Below are 12141 nucleotides of genomic sequence, written 5' to 3'. Positions count from 1 at the left end.
TGATAACTCTGGTTTTCTAAGAACATTCTTCACAAGATAATCAGTTCTCAAAATAATAGGATGAGTTTCAAAATAATGTCTTAATTTAGTAGAAGCCATAATAAGTGCAAGGATTAATTTTTCTAAATGAGAATACCTGGCTTCCGCATCTGGAAGACTTTTACTTACATAGTAAACGGGGTGTTGTTCACCTTCATGATCCTTTACCAAGACGTCGCTTACTACGTTTCCTGAGACAGCTAAATACAGGAATAAGGATTCTCCATCCACAGGCTTCATTAGAGTTGGAGCTGAGGATAAGTAATCCTTCAAGGCTGTAAGCGCAGCCTCATGTTTTTCCGTCCACTCAAACTTTTTATTCTTCCTAAGGATGTCATAGAAGTCCTTGCACTTCTCAGAGGATCTTGAGATGAACCTATTGAGGGCAGCTATTCTTCCTGTGAGCCTTTGGACATCCTTTGTGTTTGCAGGAGATTTCAAATTGAGGATGGCTTCAATCTGCTTGGGGCTTGCTTCAATTCCTCTCTTAGTCACCATATAACCCAGAAATTTCCCAGCCTTAACACCAAAATGGCATTTTAACGGATTTAATTTCATGTTATATTGGTCGAGGATGTTGAATGCTTCCTCGAGGTCTCTAAGGTGATCCTCAGCTTTCTTTGATTTCACCACCATATCATCTATGTAAACCTCCATAGTCTTACCCAATTGATCCTTGAACATCATGTTGACTAATCTTTGGTATGTTGCTCCTGCATTTCTTAGTCCAAACGGCATAGCAGTATAACAATATATGCCAGTAGGAGTCATGAATGCGGTATCTTCCTGATCAGATGGTTCCATCTGAATTTGTTAAAATCCAGAGGAAGCATCCATGAAAGTAAGCATTTCATGTCCTGTCGTTGCATCCACCATGGAATCTATATGTGGCAATGGGAAAGGATCCTTGGGGCATGCCTTGTTTAAATCGGTAAAATTGACACACACCCTCCACTTTCCATTCTTTTTTGAAACAACGACCACATTAGCTAGCCATCGAGGATATTGAACCTCTCTGATCATACCGGCCTTAAGAAGTTTTTCAACTTTTTCTTGTATGATCTTGTTCCTCTCAGGAGCGAATTTCCTCCACTTCTGATGGACGGGTTTAACAGATAAATCAAGGCCGAGTTTATGAGTGATTACCTCTTTTGAAATACCTATCTTGTCCGAGTGCTTGAAGGCTAAAGTAGATCTTCTTTGTCCTAAGAAGGATATTATATCCTCCTCAATCTTAATAGGGATACCGGATCCTAAGAACACCTTTATTTCTGGATCGTCGGGGTCCAATGATACTTCTTTAAGGTCTTTCTCCCGAGCTTCCAGCACGTCCCTAGGATGTTGTTGTACTTGCTATGCTATGGTTGGCTTGGCTGTTGGCTTCATTGACGATGAATAATAGTTCTTGGCCTCCACTTGGTCACCTACTATCTTTACAACTCCCCAAGGAGTAGGTAGCTTGATGCACTGGTGATAAGTTGAGGCTACAGCCTTCATTCCATGGAGCCACGGCCTACCTAAAATAACATTGCAACATGAAAGGTTATCTATAACACAAAATTTTAGTATGAATTTAACCCTTCGATATAAATTGGGAGGTTGATGTCCCCCAGTGTCTTCTTGGTTTCGCCACTGAAACCGACTAGCACCAAAGTTCTATGAATGATTTCTGAATCCGGGATGTTCATCTTCTTAAGGACATCATGTTGGATAATGTTGACCGAGCTGCCACCATCTACTAGGATCCTGCGTACATAATGGTTAGAGATAAATAAAGTAATAATCAAACCGTCGTGATGAGGATCCTGAATGTTCATTATGTCTTCCTCATCGAAGAAGATTCTCTTGTCTGTTGTTAAGGTGGTTGACACTTTGGTCGATCTCCGCTATCCATCTTTATCTCTTTAGCGAGTCCTTTTGCTGCAGAGAAAGAAGTTCCACATATGTCAGAACCTCCGGAGATGAAATTGATCGTCTGCATATCCAGCTTGTCCTGATGAGGATCCTAGATCCTTGAATTGAAAAATATTCTCTGATCAGTCACTCGAGTAGTGGGGATGAGCGGTCTTCTCTCGTCATGCAGTTCGAATTCTACTACGGGATCTTCTTTTATGGCACAAGAATCTTGAAATAATTCGTAGTCTTTGGAGACAAAGTTGATCACATGAGCATCTGGTGGTGGTGGTGTTTCTTTTTGTGGAAGGTATTCAGGATCCTCGATCTTGGATTTCTTCCTTCCCAAGAGTTCTTTAAAGTGGCCCTTGCTCAGGAGGTAACCAATTTCCTTCCTTAAGACGATGCACTCGTCTGTCGCATGGCCAAAGTCTTCGTGGAAGGCACACCACTTATATTTGTCCTTGAAACCGACAACCTTTTCATTCTTTCGTGGCCACCTCGCTTTTTCTCCCAAATCCTTCATGACACAGATCAAGCCATGAGTGTCCACAAAGAAACAATAATCGGAGATGCAAGGAAAGTCTTCATCGTCATCTCCCTCTTCAACTGCCGTACGTTCTGATTGTTGAATTTGGCATACGGCTTCGAATTGTTATTCCTGTTCCAGGATCCTTTATTCTCCTCGGGGGTTTCTTGTTTTGCTTGTCCCCCAAGACGATCCTGGATCCTTTTGTCTTCTTCCAACCGGATGTATCTTAATGCCCTGTTTCTGACTTCGTCTAATGTCCTGCATGGAGTCATCACTAAATCATCATAAAAGGGGGAGCTCTTCTGAATTCCCATCTTGAATGCTTCAACAGCAGTAGTCATGTCAACATTTGAGATTTCTAGAGCTTCCTTGCCGAATCTGGTGACGAAATCCCTAAGGGATTCATCACTAGGTTGGACAACACGATATAAATCACTGGTTAACCTCTCAAATTTCCGACTACAGGAAAATTGAGTGTTAAATAAGTTAACTATGTGAGAGAAAGAAGTAATTAAAAAAGGAGGAAGACTTAGCAGCCATTTTAGAGCGGCTCCCGTTAGTGTGGATCCAAAGCCCTTGCATAGGCAAGCTTCTTTGAGTCTCTCCGGAATAGGATTGATCTCCATCCTTTCCCCTATGTTGTGCTACATGTTCTTCAGGATCAGTGGTCCCGTCATAAGTCTTCATATTCGGAGTTTGGAACCGCTTCGGGATTTCAGCATCACAGATAGGCGGGGCGAATCTGGATACTCTGTGGCTTCCCTCAGGTATCTCGGGGATTGGTCTTATGACTCCGGGAACACTGGATATCATATCCTTGAGCTTCTGCAGCTCCTTGGCCATAGCTTGGTTGATACATGCATCCTGCACGAAACCACGGTTAGCATCTAAGGGTAAAGGATTGTACAAGTTACCTCTTTGCTGAGTGAAGGTTGGCATCTCGGATGAGTAGATGGGGTAAGAGGAGTCTGCGGTAAGAGTTGGTCTTCCAGAGGCTATGGTTTGCATGGGGATTATGTCTCCTTCATGGACTTCGGAGGATCGTTGATGTTGGACTCCTGAGGATCCTTGATCCGGAAAGAAGGATCCTTGATTCGGAATGAAGGATCCTTGAGGTTTGGCACCATAGGATCCTTGTGGAAGGGTGGTTGATCCTTGCCGATAATATGAGGATCCTTGATTTTGCTGAGCCATGGATCCTTGTTGGAGATTAGTCGACCTTGGCGGATCTAACGAGAATCCTTGAGCCTGTTGACCCGTGGATCTCTGCTGAAGGATAGATGATCCTTGCTGAAATAGCGAGGATCCTTGGGCCTGTTGACCCATGAACCCTTGTTGAAGGATAGATTATCCTTGTAAGAATTGAACCATGGATTCTGGACTGGTGAAATCTAGCATCCTTGGCATCAAGGGGGTGAAATCCTCTGCTGGCCTCTTGTTCTTCTTGAGATCTTCTATCTCACGAAGGATCCTCTGGTTGGTCTTGTTCTGCTGCTCCGTGTATGCTTTAACCTGCGAAAACATAGATGAAACATCACTGTTAGTATTAACCACCGGGGCAGCAACAACGGTTTTTGAGCTCTGGAAGACTGGTAGTTGCGTCTTGCTCCCAGCAGCAGCAGGCCGTTGCGTTCCCGTAATTGGCGGAGGCATCGGTGGCAAAGTCCTTGATGAGAGAGGAACCGTAGCCGGCATGGTTGATGAAGCAGAGGTTGACTGAGAGGCCATTGATAGTGATATGGGTATAAAAAAGTTGAGAATGATAAGCATAATATGGATTATATCACCAATGGCCCCACGGTGGGCGCCAAATTGTTTTGGACAAAAATCTGCTAAGGATCAAGTATCCAAATCTGTTATGTGAGGTAAGGTGCTAACTCGATAATGACAAGTGTATAAGCGTAATATTGGTGAACACAAAGGTTTGATCATGAGGGAAAAATCCCTTAACCAAGATAGTCTTACTTCGGTCAAAACTTATCAAGGTAATCTTTGGTAAAATAACTCCGGTCAAGGATTAATAAGATAATCTTTGGTCGAATTACTTTAGTCAATGATCAACAAGGTAACCTTTGGTCAACGAGTATATGATTATCGTGATCTCCGGCACAAAAAACCCTCGGACGGTGAAAACTATCACCGTCGATTATATTGATAACTAGAAGGTGGTTACAAACGTAGTGGAGCTAATTATCGAGATTACAAAGTATGCTAGTGTGTAGAGAGAATGCTAGTTTCTCCTCTTAGTGTGTGTGATAGTACATGTGTTTTTCTACTCGATCATAGCTCGTTTAAATAAGATAATATCACTAACTATATTTCCTATCTATCCGGAAGTCTTCCACCTAGCCGCTCCACGACCTTTGACCACGTGCCAATAGCCATCCAGTAGCGAGATAAACGGAAGAATGAGTCTCATAGCCGTTGTTGATATTTGCACGTTCATCTTCACATGAGTTCGTCCATTAACAGCTACATTGAACTAGGATCCTGAATCCATGCTCCAGCCAGAGAATGCTCTGTGAAGATAATAGATACAAGTACATCTTAAAGTCGCCACACCTGTCTAACACATCACCATACTAAACGCAATCATTAGTAAACAAGTAATACCAAGGATCATCGATCCTTTATATCCTGACACATATTTCAAGGATAAACTATCCATAAGACAGTCAAGGATAAATGATCCTCAGTATAAAATTTATGGCCTAACAATTACCAAATCCAGAACCTTTTGAAGTTTTTCCAAAAAAGTCTTTGAAAATAAATTTGAAACCCAAATCATGTTTAAAATTCTAACTTTCATACATTTGACGTTTTCAAATCAACACTTTAAACCCGTAACAAATTGGCAATAAATCTATTTGCATTCTCAAACTTTTAAAAATACTCAAATTTATCATTTTGACCCATAACAAATTTTAAAAGTTTGTACCAAACAATCTAATTAACAAGTTTTTACTGTAAAACCAAATTTAAGTTCCACAAAATCCGAAACAATTCATAAAAAAACCAAGAAAATAAATATGATAAACATTGTTATATATAAAAGTGATTGGTATATATTTACTAAATTAACCAAAAAAAATATACAGTTTACTAAATTAACCGAAAAAATAAATTGATAGATTTAAAGCATATATTTATAATTTATAAATTTATAATAATAATAATAATAATAGATAAATGGATTGATTTAACAAACTATATTTTTAAACACTAAAATTGGGTAAGTGTCGGCTTTATATGTTTTGTTTGTCGGTTAAATGATTTTCTTAAACTTTCTTTCATATCTTTTATAGTTCTTCATTACAATGAGCGAAACTTTTTTCATGATTTGAAAATATCCCATCACATGGTTTTATATCCGCATTTCAACTTTTGATACTCTCATTTAAAATATTTTTTTGGTTTAGTATTTATGTTTACGAATTTGTGTTGTTACCGTTGATAATAATTGAATTTGAGTTGGTTTGCAGCTATAACGTGGCGGGTTTTTTGGTTATACATATGATAATTTGTTGTATTTTGGCATTAAAATGTTTATTTATTTTGTTTAGTATCGATGCCTTAACTTGATACAGATTGACTTTGCATCAACTTGCAGCGAATTCGTGCTTTAACATTTTTACTTATATATTTTTGTTCAATTTTACAGTCCCGTCACGAAACATGGGGTTTTAAATCCTGGCTCAAGTTTAACTTTTAGCAAACATGTTTCTCAACTCAAAAATCAAGAACCAAACACAAGACAACGTGGGTTCTGTTTTCAGGGAAGTCTTTACATATTGATTTTGAAACGTGACGTAGGGTCGGGGGGGGGGGGGGGGTTCTGGCGGCAGACTCCAAAATAAATAGGGGTTTTCAGTCTCATTTAAGCAAGGCATATATAGCCGCCGCACCTCTTTCTTTCTTACACAAATCTCCTTTAATTGATAACCAAAAGGGTATTGTTCTCATCCTTGTTTGGGTTTATTGTTTCCCGCTTTTCAAATCTTTTATGGTGGTTAGAATGATGTAATGAGCATGTAAATCTTGTTTCTTATGATGCTGCATGTGTTTATATCGGTTCATGTTGTCCTTGTTGAATGCTTGTCGAAAAAATTGGTCTACTTAGAATAGGGGAAGGCATGGGAGCCGGCTGTTTTTTTGCTTAAAATTACTGGTGTTTTTTTATGTTCTTGGTATTCTAATGTGTAAAATGTATTAATTTATCAGGGAAATTGTAATAAAAGAAAAGAAGAAGCGATGAAGTATGTTCTTGTGACTGGAGGTGTCGTTAGTGGACTTGGAAAAGGAGTGACTGCTAGCAGTATTGGTCTTCTTCTTCAGGCTTGCAGTCTTCGTGTCACCTCAATCAAAATCGGTTTGTGTTTCTTATAAAATTTTCAGCAAATTAGTTTGAACAAATATTACAAATCAAAGGTTAAAGATTCGAGAAGACAGGGATATAGATATCGAATCAATCTTCATGGGACGGATAGGATAAAAAGTTTTCATTGTTTTTTCCACAATGGACAATTTAGATTAATGCCATGATTTTTGTCTTGGTATCTAGTCATCCTCTTCCGGTCAAAATAAACTAGTCATTATTATTATTATTTATTTACTAGTTTGATTGTCAAAGAAATGGTCTTTATAGGTTTGTATTATAATATATATAGATTCTTGATTTGTTCAAAAGGTGTTTTTCTTTCTTTCTTGTTTTGAATCAATATTGACCCGATCATGAATTTGATTTTTATTGGTTTGTTACTCAAGGCTGCATGTGAACTAGGAGTCTAGGAGGGTTTGATTTCAGTTTTCTTGATCATCCTTTTCGGTTTGTAGGTCAAAGTTGTTTGTTTGACTTTTTTCCTCCATGCAGATCCATATCTAAATAAAGATGCAGGAACAATGTCTCCTTTTGAGCACGGAGAAGTTTTTGTGTTGGATGATGGGGGAGAAGTAAGTAACATCTCCAAATTTGGATAATAATAGTTTTACTTCAAAATGGTTGGTTATAAGTTAGTTACAGAATAATTATCTTGATACTTTGTTTAAAGGTGGATTTGGATCTTGGAAACTATGAACGGTTTCTAGATGTTAAGTTAACATGCGATAATAATATCACCACTGGAAAGATTTACGAGGTAACTTTACTTGAACCTTAACGCTACACACACTTTTTTATTATAACTTTTATTTATTTATTTTTTAAATTTTTGATGCAGTCTGTCATTAACAAGGAGAGGAGAGGGGATTATCTTGGAAAAACTGTTCAGGTAAAACCACTTATTATTTAAAAAAGATAGAAAGCATTAACGGGCCAGCCCGACCTTGCCCGGCCCAAACAAGATCCATTTGACAAGTCGCTTTGGTTCAGGTTGTTCCTCACATCACTGATGCAATTCAAGATTGGATTGAACGGGTAGCTGCTATACCAGTAGATGGAAAAGACGGGCCACCTGATGTTTGTGTAATTGAATTAGGCGGTACTATAGGTACATAACAGCCCATAAAGTGTTCTTAACATATGATTTATCTGGGCTTACAAATCGCCTTTTCGTGTAGGGGATATTGAATCTATGCCATTTATCGAGGCTCTTGGTCAATTCTCGTACCGTGTCGGTAAGTATTCAGTTTATTGTCAGTTGTTTTGATTATTTTTATTGTTGTGTTGTTGAATTGAAGAAATGAATGATGCATATTTTAGGGGCTGGAAACTTTTGTTTAATACATGTTAGTCTTGTGCCGGTTTTGCATGTTGTTGGTGAACAAGTGAGTTTACATTAGATGTCCGTGTTTAAAAGAAAATGAATATTTTTTATAATATTAATTTTGTTTTTTTTTTTGTTCAGAAAACAAAACCAACCCAACATAGTGTTCGGGGATTAAGAAGCTTGGGATTAACACCCAACATATTAGCGTGTCGCAGCACAACGGTATCAATTCTCTTTTGCTTTTCTGATAAGTCAGGGTGGTAGTTTTGACCCGTCTACTTGTAAACAGGTCGATTCGGGTTATGTTTTTTAACTGGTAAATAAAATCAAATAAGAAGGAAACAAGCAAACGGGTAGAAAGTTAAAAACTATTTTAGAATGATAAAATATTTCTAATCATTTTAAATAATAAAAAATCTCAACCCAACCCAACCACCCATGTTGGCACATCTACTGATAAAAATATGACACTGTTGCTTACTTGTTAGCACTAAATATGCAGGAATTAGAAGTGAATGTGAAGGAGAAACTTTCAAGATTTTGTCATGTTCCGGTAACATAATAAATATAAAATATCGTATAAATTTGTTAATATACGTGTTTTTTTATATTTACTGATAAATGACTCTTTTCTTATATTTAGAAGGAGAACATAGTTACTCTATATGATGTTTCAAATATATGGCATGTACCTCTGCTCTTACGTGTATGTAAAACCAGCATGCTTTTGACATTTAAACTTGTTTATTTGTCATAGAATATGAAGGTTTTACTATGTGTTACTTTTTTTTTTCTTTAGGACCAAAAAGCTCACGAGGCAGTATTGAAGGTGCTGGACCTTCCATGGTGTGTCCTCTTAACCTGCTATCTTAATGATCAGTTTAATCTGTCCGTTATTAAATTAATTATAATTCCTCAAAACATTCATTCTGATTTTTTAATATTATTAGTGTCACATCTAACCCTATTTTGGGAGAATGGACAGCGCGGGCTAAACTTTGTGACATGCTGAATGAGCCGGTAATTACATTGTATTACATTATAGTTCATGCTTTTTATTTAATATAAATTTTTATATTGATATTCATATATACAGGTTAGAGTTGCCATGGTTGGGAAGTACACGGGTCTTTCAGATTCTTACCTTTCTGTACTAAAGGTGATACTTTATTCATTTAATCTTTTGTATACAAATCAAAATATGCTCTCTTAAATCTCAATATTTAAAGTATTTATTTGTTTCATTTTTCAGGCTTTGTTGCATGCTTCTGTTGCTTGCAGAAGAAAATTAGTCATCAATTGGGTGTCTGCTAGTGATCTTGAAGATGCAACCGCCATAGAAGTTATTATCCAACTCCATCCGTTGTTCATTACACATATATTACTAATATTTTTTATTAATCAAACGATGGTGAACTTTTGGTACAGAATCCTGATGTTAACAAAGCTGCATGGGATTCTTTAAAGGTTTGTTTCATCCTCTGATTAATGTTCGTTATAGAGGTGGCAAATTTTGCGGGTCAAAGAGTCAACATCGGGTTTGGTTTGGTTGACCGTGATCAGAGAGTCAAATATGATTAAAAAGTTGTATATTATCTCAGCAGTAATCAGTTTTTGAATAAAATGATTTTTGCATCATAAATATACTTTTGTTGACTCTTGACCCGTTCAAACAGAACATAGCGCAAATGATATTCGATTTATAAGCATCTGGGTCAAAATTGCCACCTTTAGTCGAAGTCAACACCGTTTGAGTGATTTTTCTAACCAAAAGTCGTACAGTCAGCAGATGCTGTTCTGGTTCCAGGTGGTTTTGGGGATCGGGGTGTTGAAGGCAAAATCATTGCAGCAAAATATGCACGTGAAAATAACATCCCCTATCTTGGGATTTGTTTAGGAATGCAAACGGCTGTAATTGAGTATGCAAGATCCATTCTTGGTCTTAAAGATGCAAACAGCACCGAATTCGACCCAAACACTAAAAATCCATGTGTCATATTCATGCCCGAGGTCTGTGTTATTCAAATTTTCAAACTTTAAAAATCTTTTTCCGTTATCTCACTCGTATTGTTTTAATTCACAACAGGGTTCAAAAACTCATATGGGTGGTACTATGAGGCTTGGATCAAGAAGAACGTATTTTCAAGTCACAGATTCTAAAGCTTTGCAACTGTAAGTGTATTATGATACAAAGAACATTGCTACTTTTTTTCTAGATATTGGTTCTTGTTGTGATATGGGTTTTGTTGGATTTTTTAAGGTATGGTAATCAAAGGTTTATTGATGAGAGACATCGACATCGATACGAGGTGAATCCCAACATGGTGTTACAGCTAGAAAAAGCCGGTCTGAGTTTTACAGGCAAAGATGAAAGCGGTCAGCGTATGCAGGTTGGTTATATGGTTTTCTTATGAAAGACTAATTTTATATTTTATATTTATTATATTTCTGGTGGTTTTAACTTTTTAAGTTTGATTTTGTCTCTTTAAACTTGCAGATTATTGAACTCAGTCAACATCCGTATTTAGTGGGCGTTCAGTTTCATCCCGAGTTCAAGTCTAGACCAGGAAAACCTTCTGCACTTTTCTTAGGTACTAACCCCCCACACCCACACCCACACCCACACCCACCCCAACAACCGTGCGAGTTTAAAACTGTTTATAAATATATAGTGTTAGGATCAAATACACAACACTTTTTCATGTAAATGGTACGAAGTGAAGAAAAGGTCCACGCAGTGACAATTTCGCAATTACTCTGAACAGAGTAGTTATGCTACAACAAAATACAAGTATTACTGTCTAGTAATAATAATTACGCTACTTGTAAACTGTAGCGTAAGCGTAATTGTTAGTACTCTAGCTCATTTTGTTGCAGAGTAAAACTCCCTCCGTTCCTCTTTAAGTGTCATGGTTTGAAAACATTAAAAGTTCAAGGTAGATTGAATGATTACCTTTTTTTGCTTACCAAACGACAATAATGCCCTTGGAATTTGGGTCCATAAATATTGTTTATTAATGCTAGTTGTGTGTGTTTAAGGGTAAACTTGGAAATTGGCTAATAAATTTTGAAAGTGGACATTTGTAATGGGACAAACAAAAAAGGAAATATGGACACTTTTAATGGGACGGAGGGAGTAATACTTAATTAATGAACTTGAGTAATAATAATTACTGTACTTGTATTTTATTGTACTGTTGTAGTACTAAATTTGCCACCGCTTATTTCACTCCATTTCGTACAGTTCACGCACTATTTCTTATTTGTAGACTATCCAACCCTAAATATGTAATGGCTGGTTGTATGTTACAATGATGACAGGGCTGATAGCAGCAGCTAGCGGGAAGTTAGACGCGATGTTAAAGAAAAGTTGTGGCACAAAGGCGAATGGGATTACCAATGTGGTGATGTCAGCTGGATCGCCACATAGGTTAATGGCATCCATACCAACGGAAAAAGCAACGGTTTGCATGCTTGAGACAAGAATCTAATGACGGTGATGTCATGTGGGTCGGGTTTTGTTTTGTTTTGTTTCGGTTTTCATGTTGGGATTTTGTATAGGTTCTTTGGAATAGTGCTGGGTCCGGTCTTTTTGAAAAACATGGAACAGCCTTTGGGTTAGGTGCAGAAGTTTAGTACTTAACAAGGTTTAGTGTAACAACCCTAAAACTGAAGGGCATGTTAAAAGAGAACCTTAATGGATATGGACCATTTTGAGTGTTTGTTTCTTATTCCCAAACAACACATATATTATCCTTACATGTCTTAAATGTAAGAAACTTGCTATTTGAACACCTACCCCATATTCACACCCTGTTCGCGGCGTTTGAAATTCAAATGTCTTGGTGTTCCGGCATTCTCTGGTGACATAGGAGCTTGTGAAAGGAGTACACCGCGTATAGACCCTGAGCAGGGTGTTTGGCTCATTATTTGGAGTAGTGGGTTTGATACGTAGCATTTAGGTCTATACGC

General features: G+C 37.6%; 1 pseudogene across 1 annotated transcript; it reads left to right on the top strand.

Moving 5' to 3' along the window:
- Positions 1-6708: 6708 nt before the first annotated feature.
- LOC143601530 (uncharacterized) lies at positions 6709-11880 on the top strand (annotated as a pseudogene). Its single transcript, XR_013147675.1, has 20 exons — positions 6709-6833; positions 7335-7414; positions 7513-7599; positions 7681-7731; positions 7833-7950; positions 8021-8077; positions 8163-8227; positions 8308-8391; positions 8672-8722; positions 8813-8875; positions 8969-9015; positions 9120-9189; positions 9266-9328; positions 9422-9511; positions 9598-9636; positions 9952-10179; positions 10256-10341; positions 10430-10559; positions 10667-10760; positions 11491-11880. The product of XR_013147675.1 is annotated as an uncharacterized LOC143601530 (transcript).
- Positions 11881-12141: the final 261 nt, after the last annotated feature.

The sequence above is a fragment of the Bidens hawaiensis genome, unplaced genomic scaffold (genome assembly GCF_021521415.1).
Source record: "Bidens hawaiensis isolate Kalapana, Puna unplaced genomic scaffold, B.hawaiensis_p1.1 tig00056646_1, whole genome shotgun sequence".
Classification (NCBI taxonomy): Eukaryota; Viridiplantae; Streptophyta; class Magnoliopsida; order Asterales; family Asteraceae; genus Bidens; species Bidens hawaiensis.
This window is presented reverse-complemented; position numbering and strand designations above follow the sequence as displayed.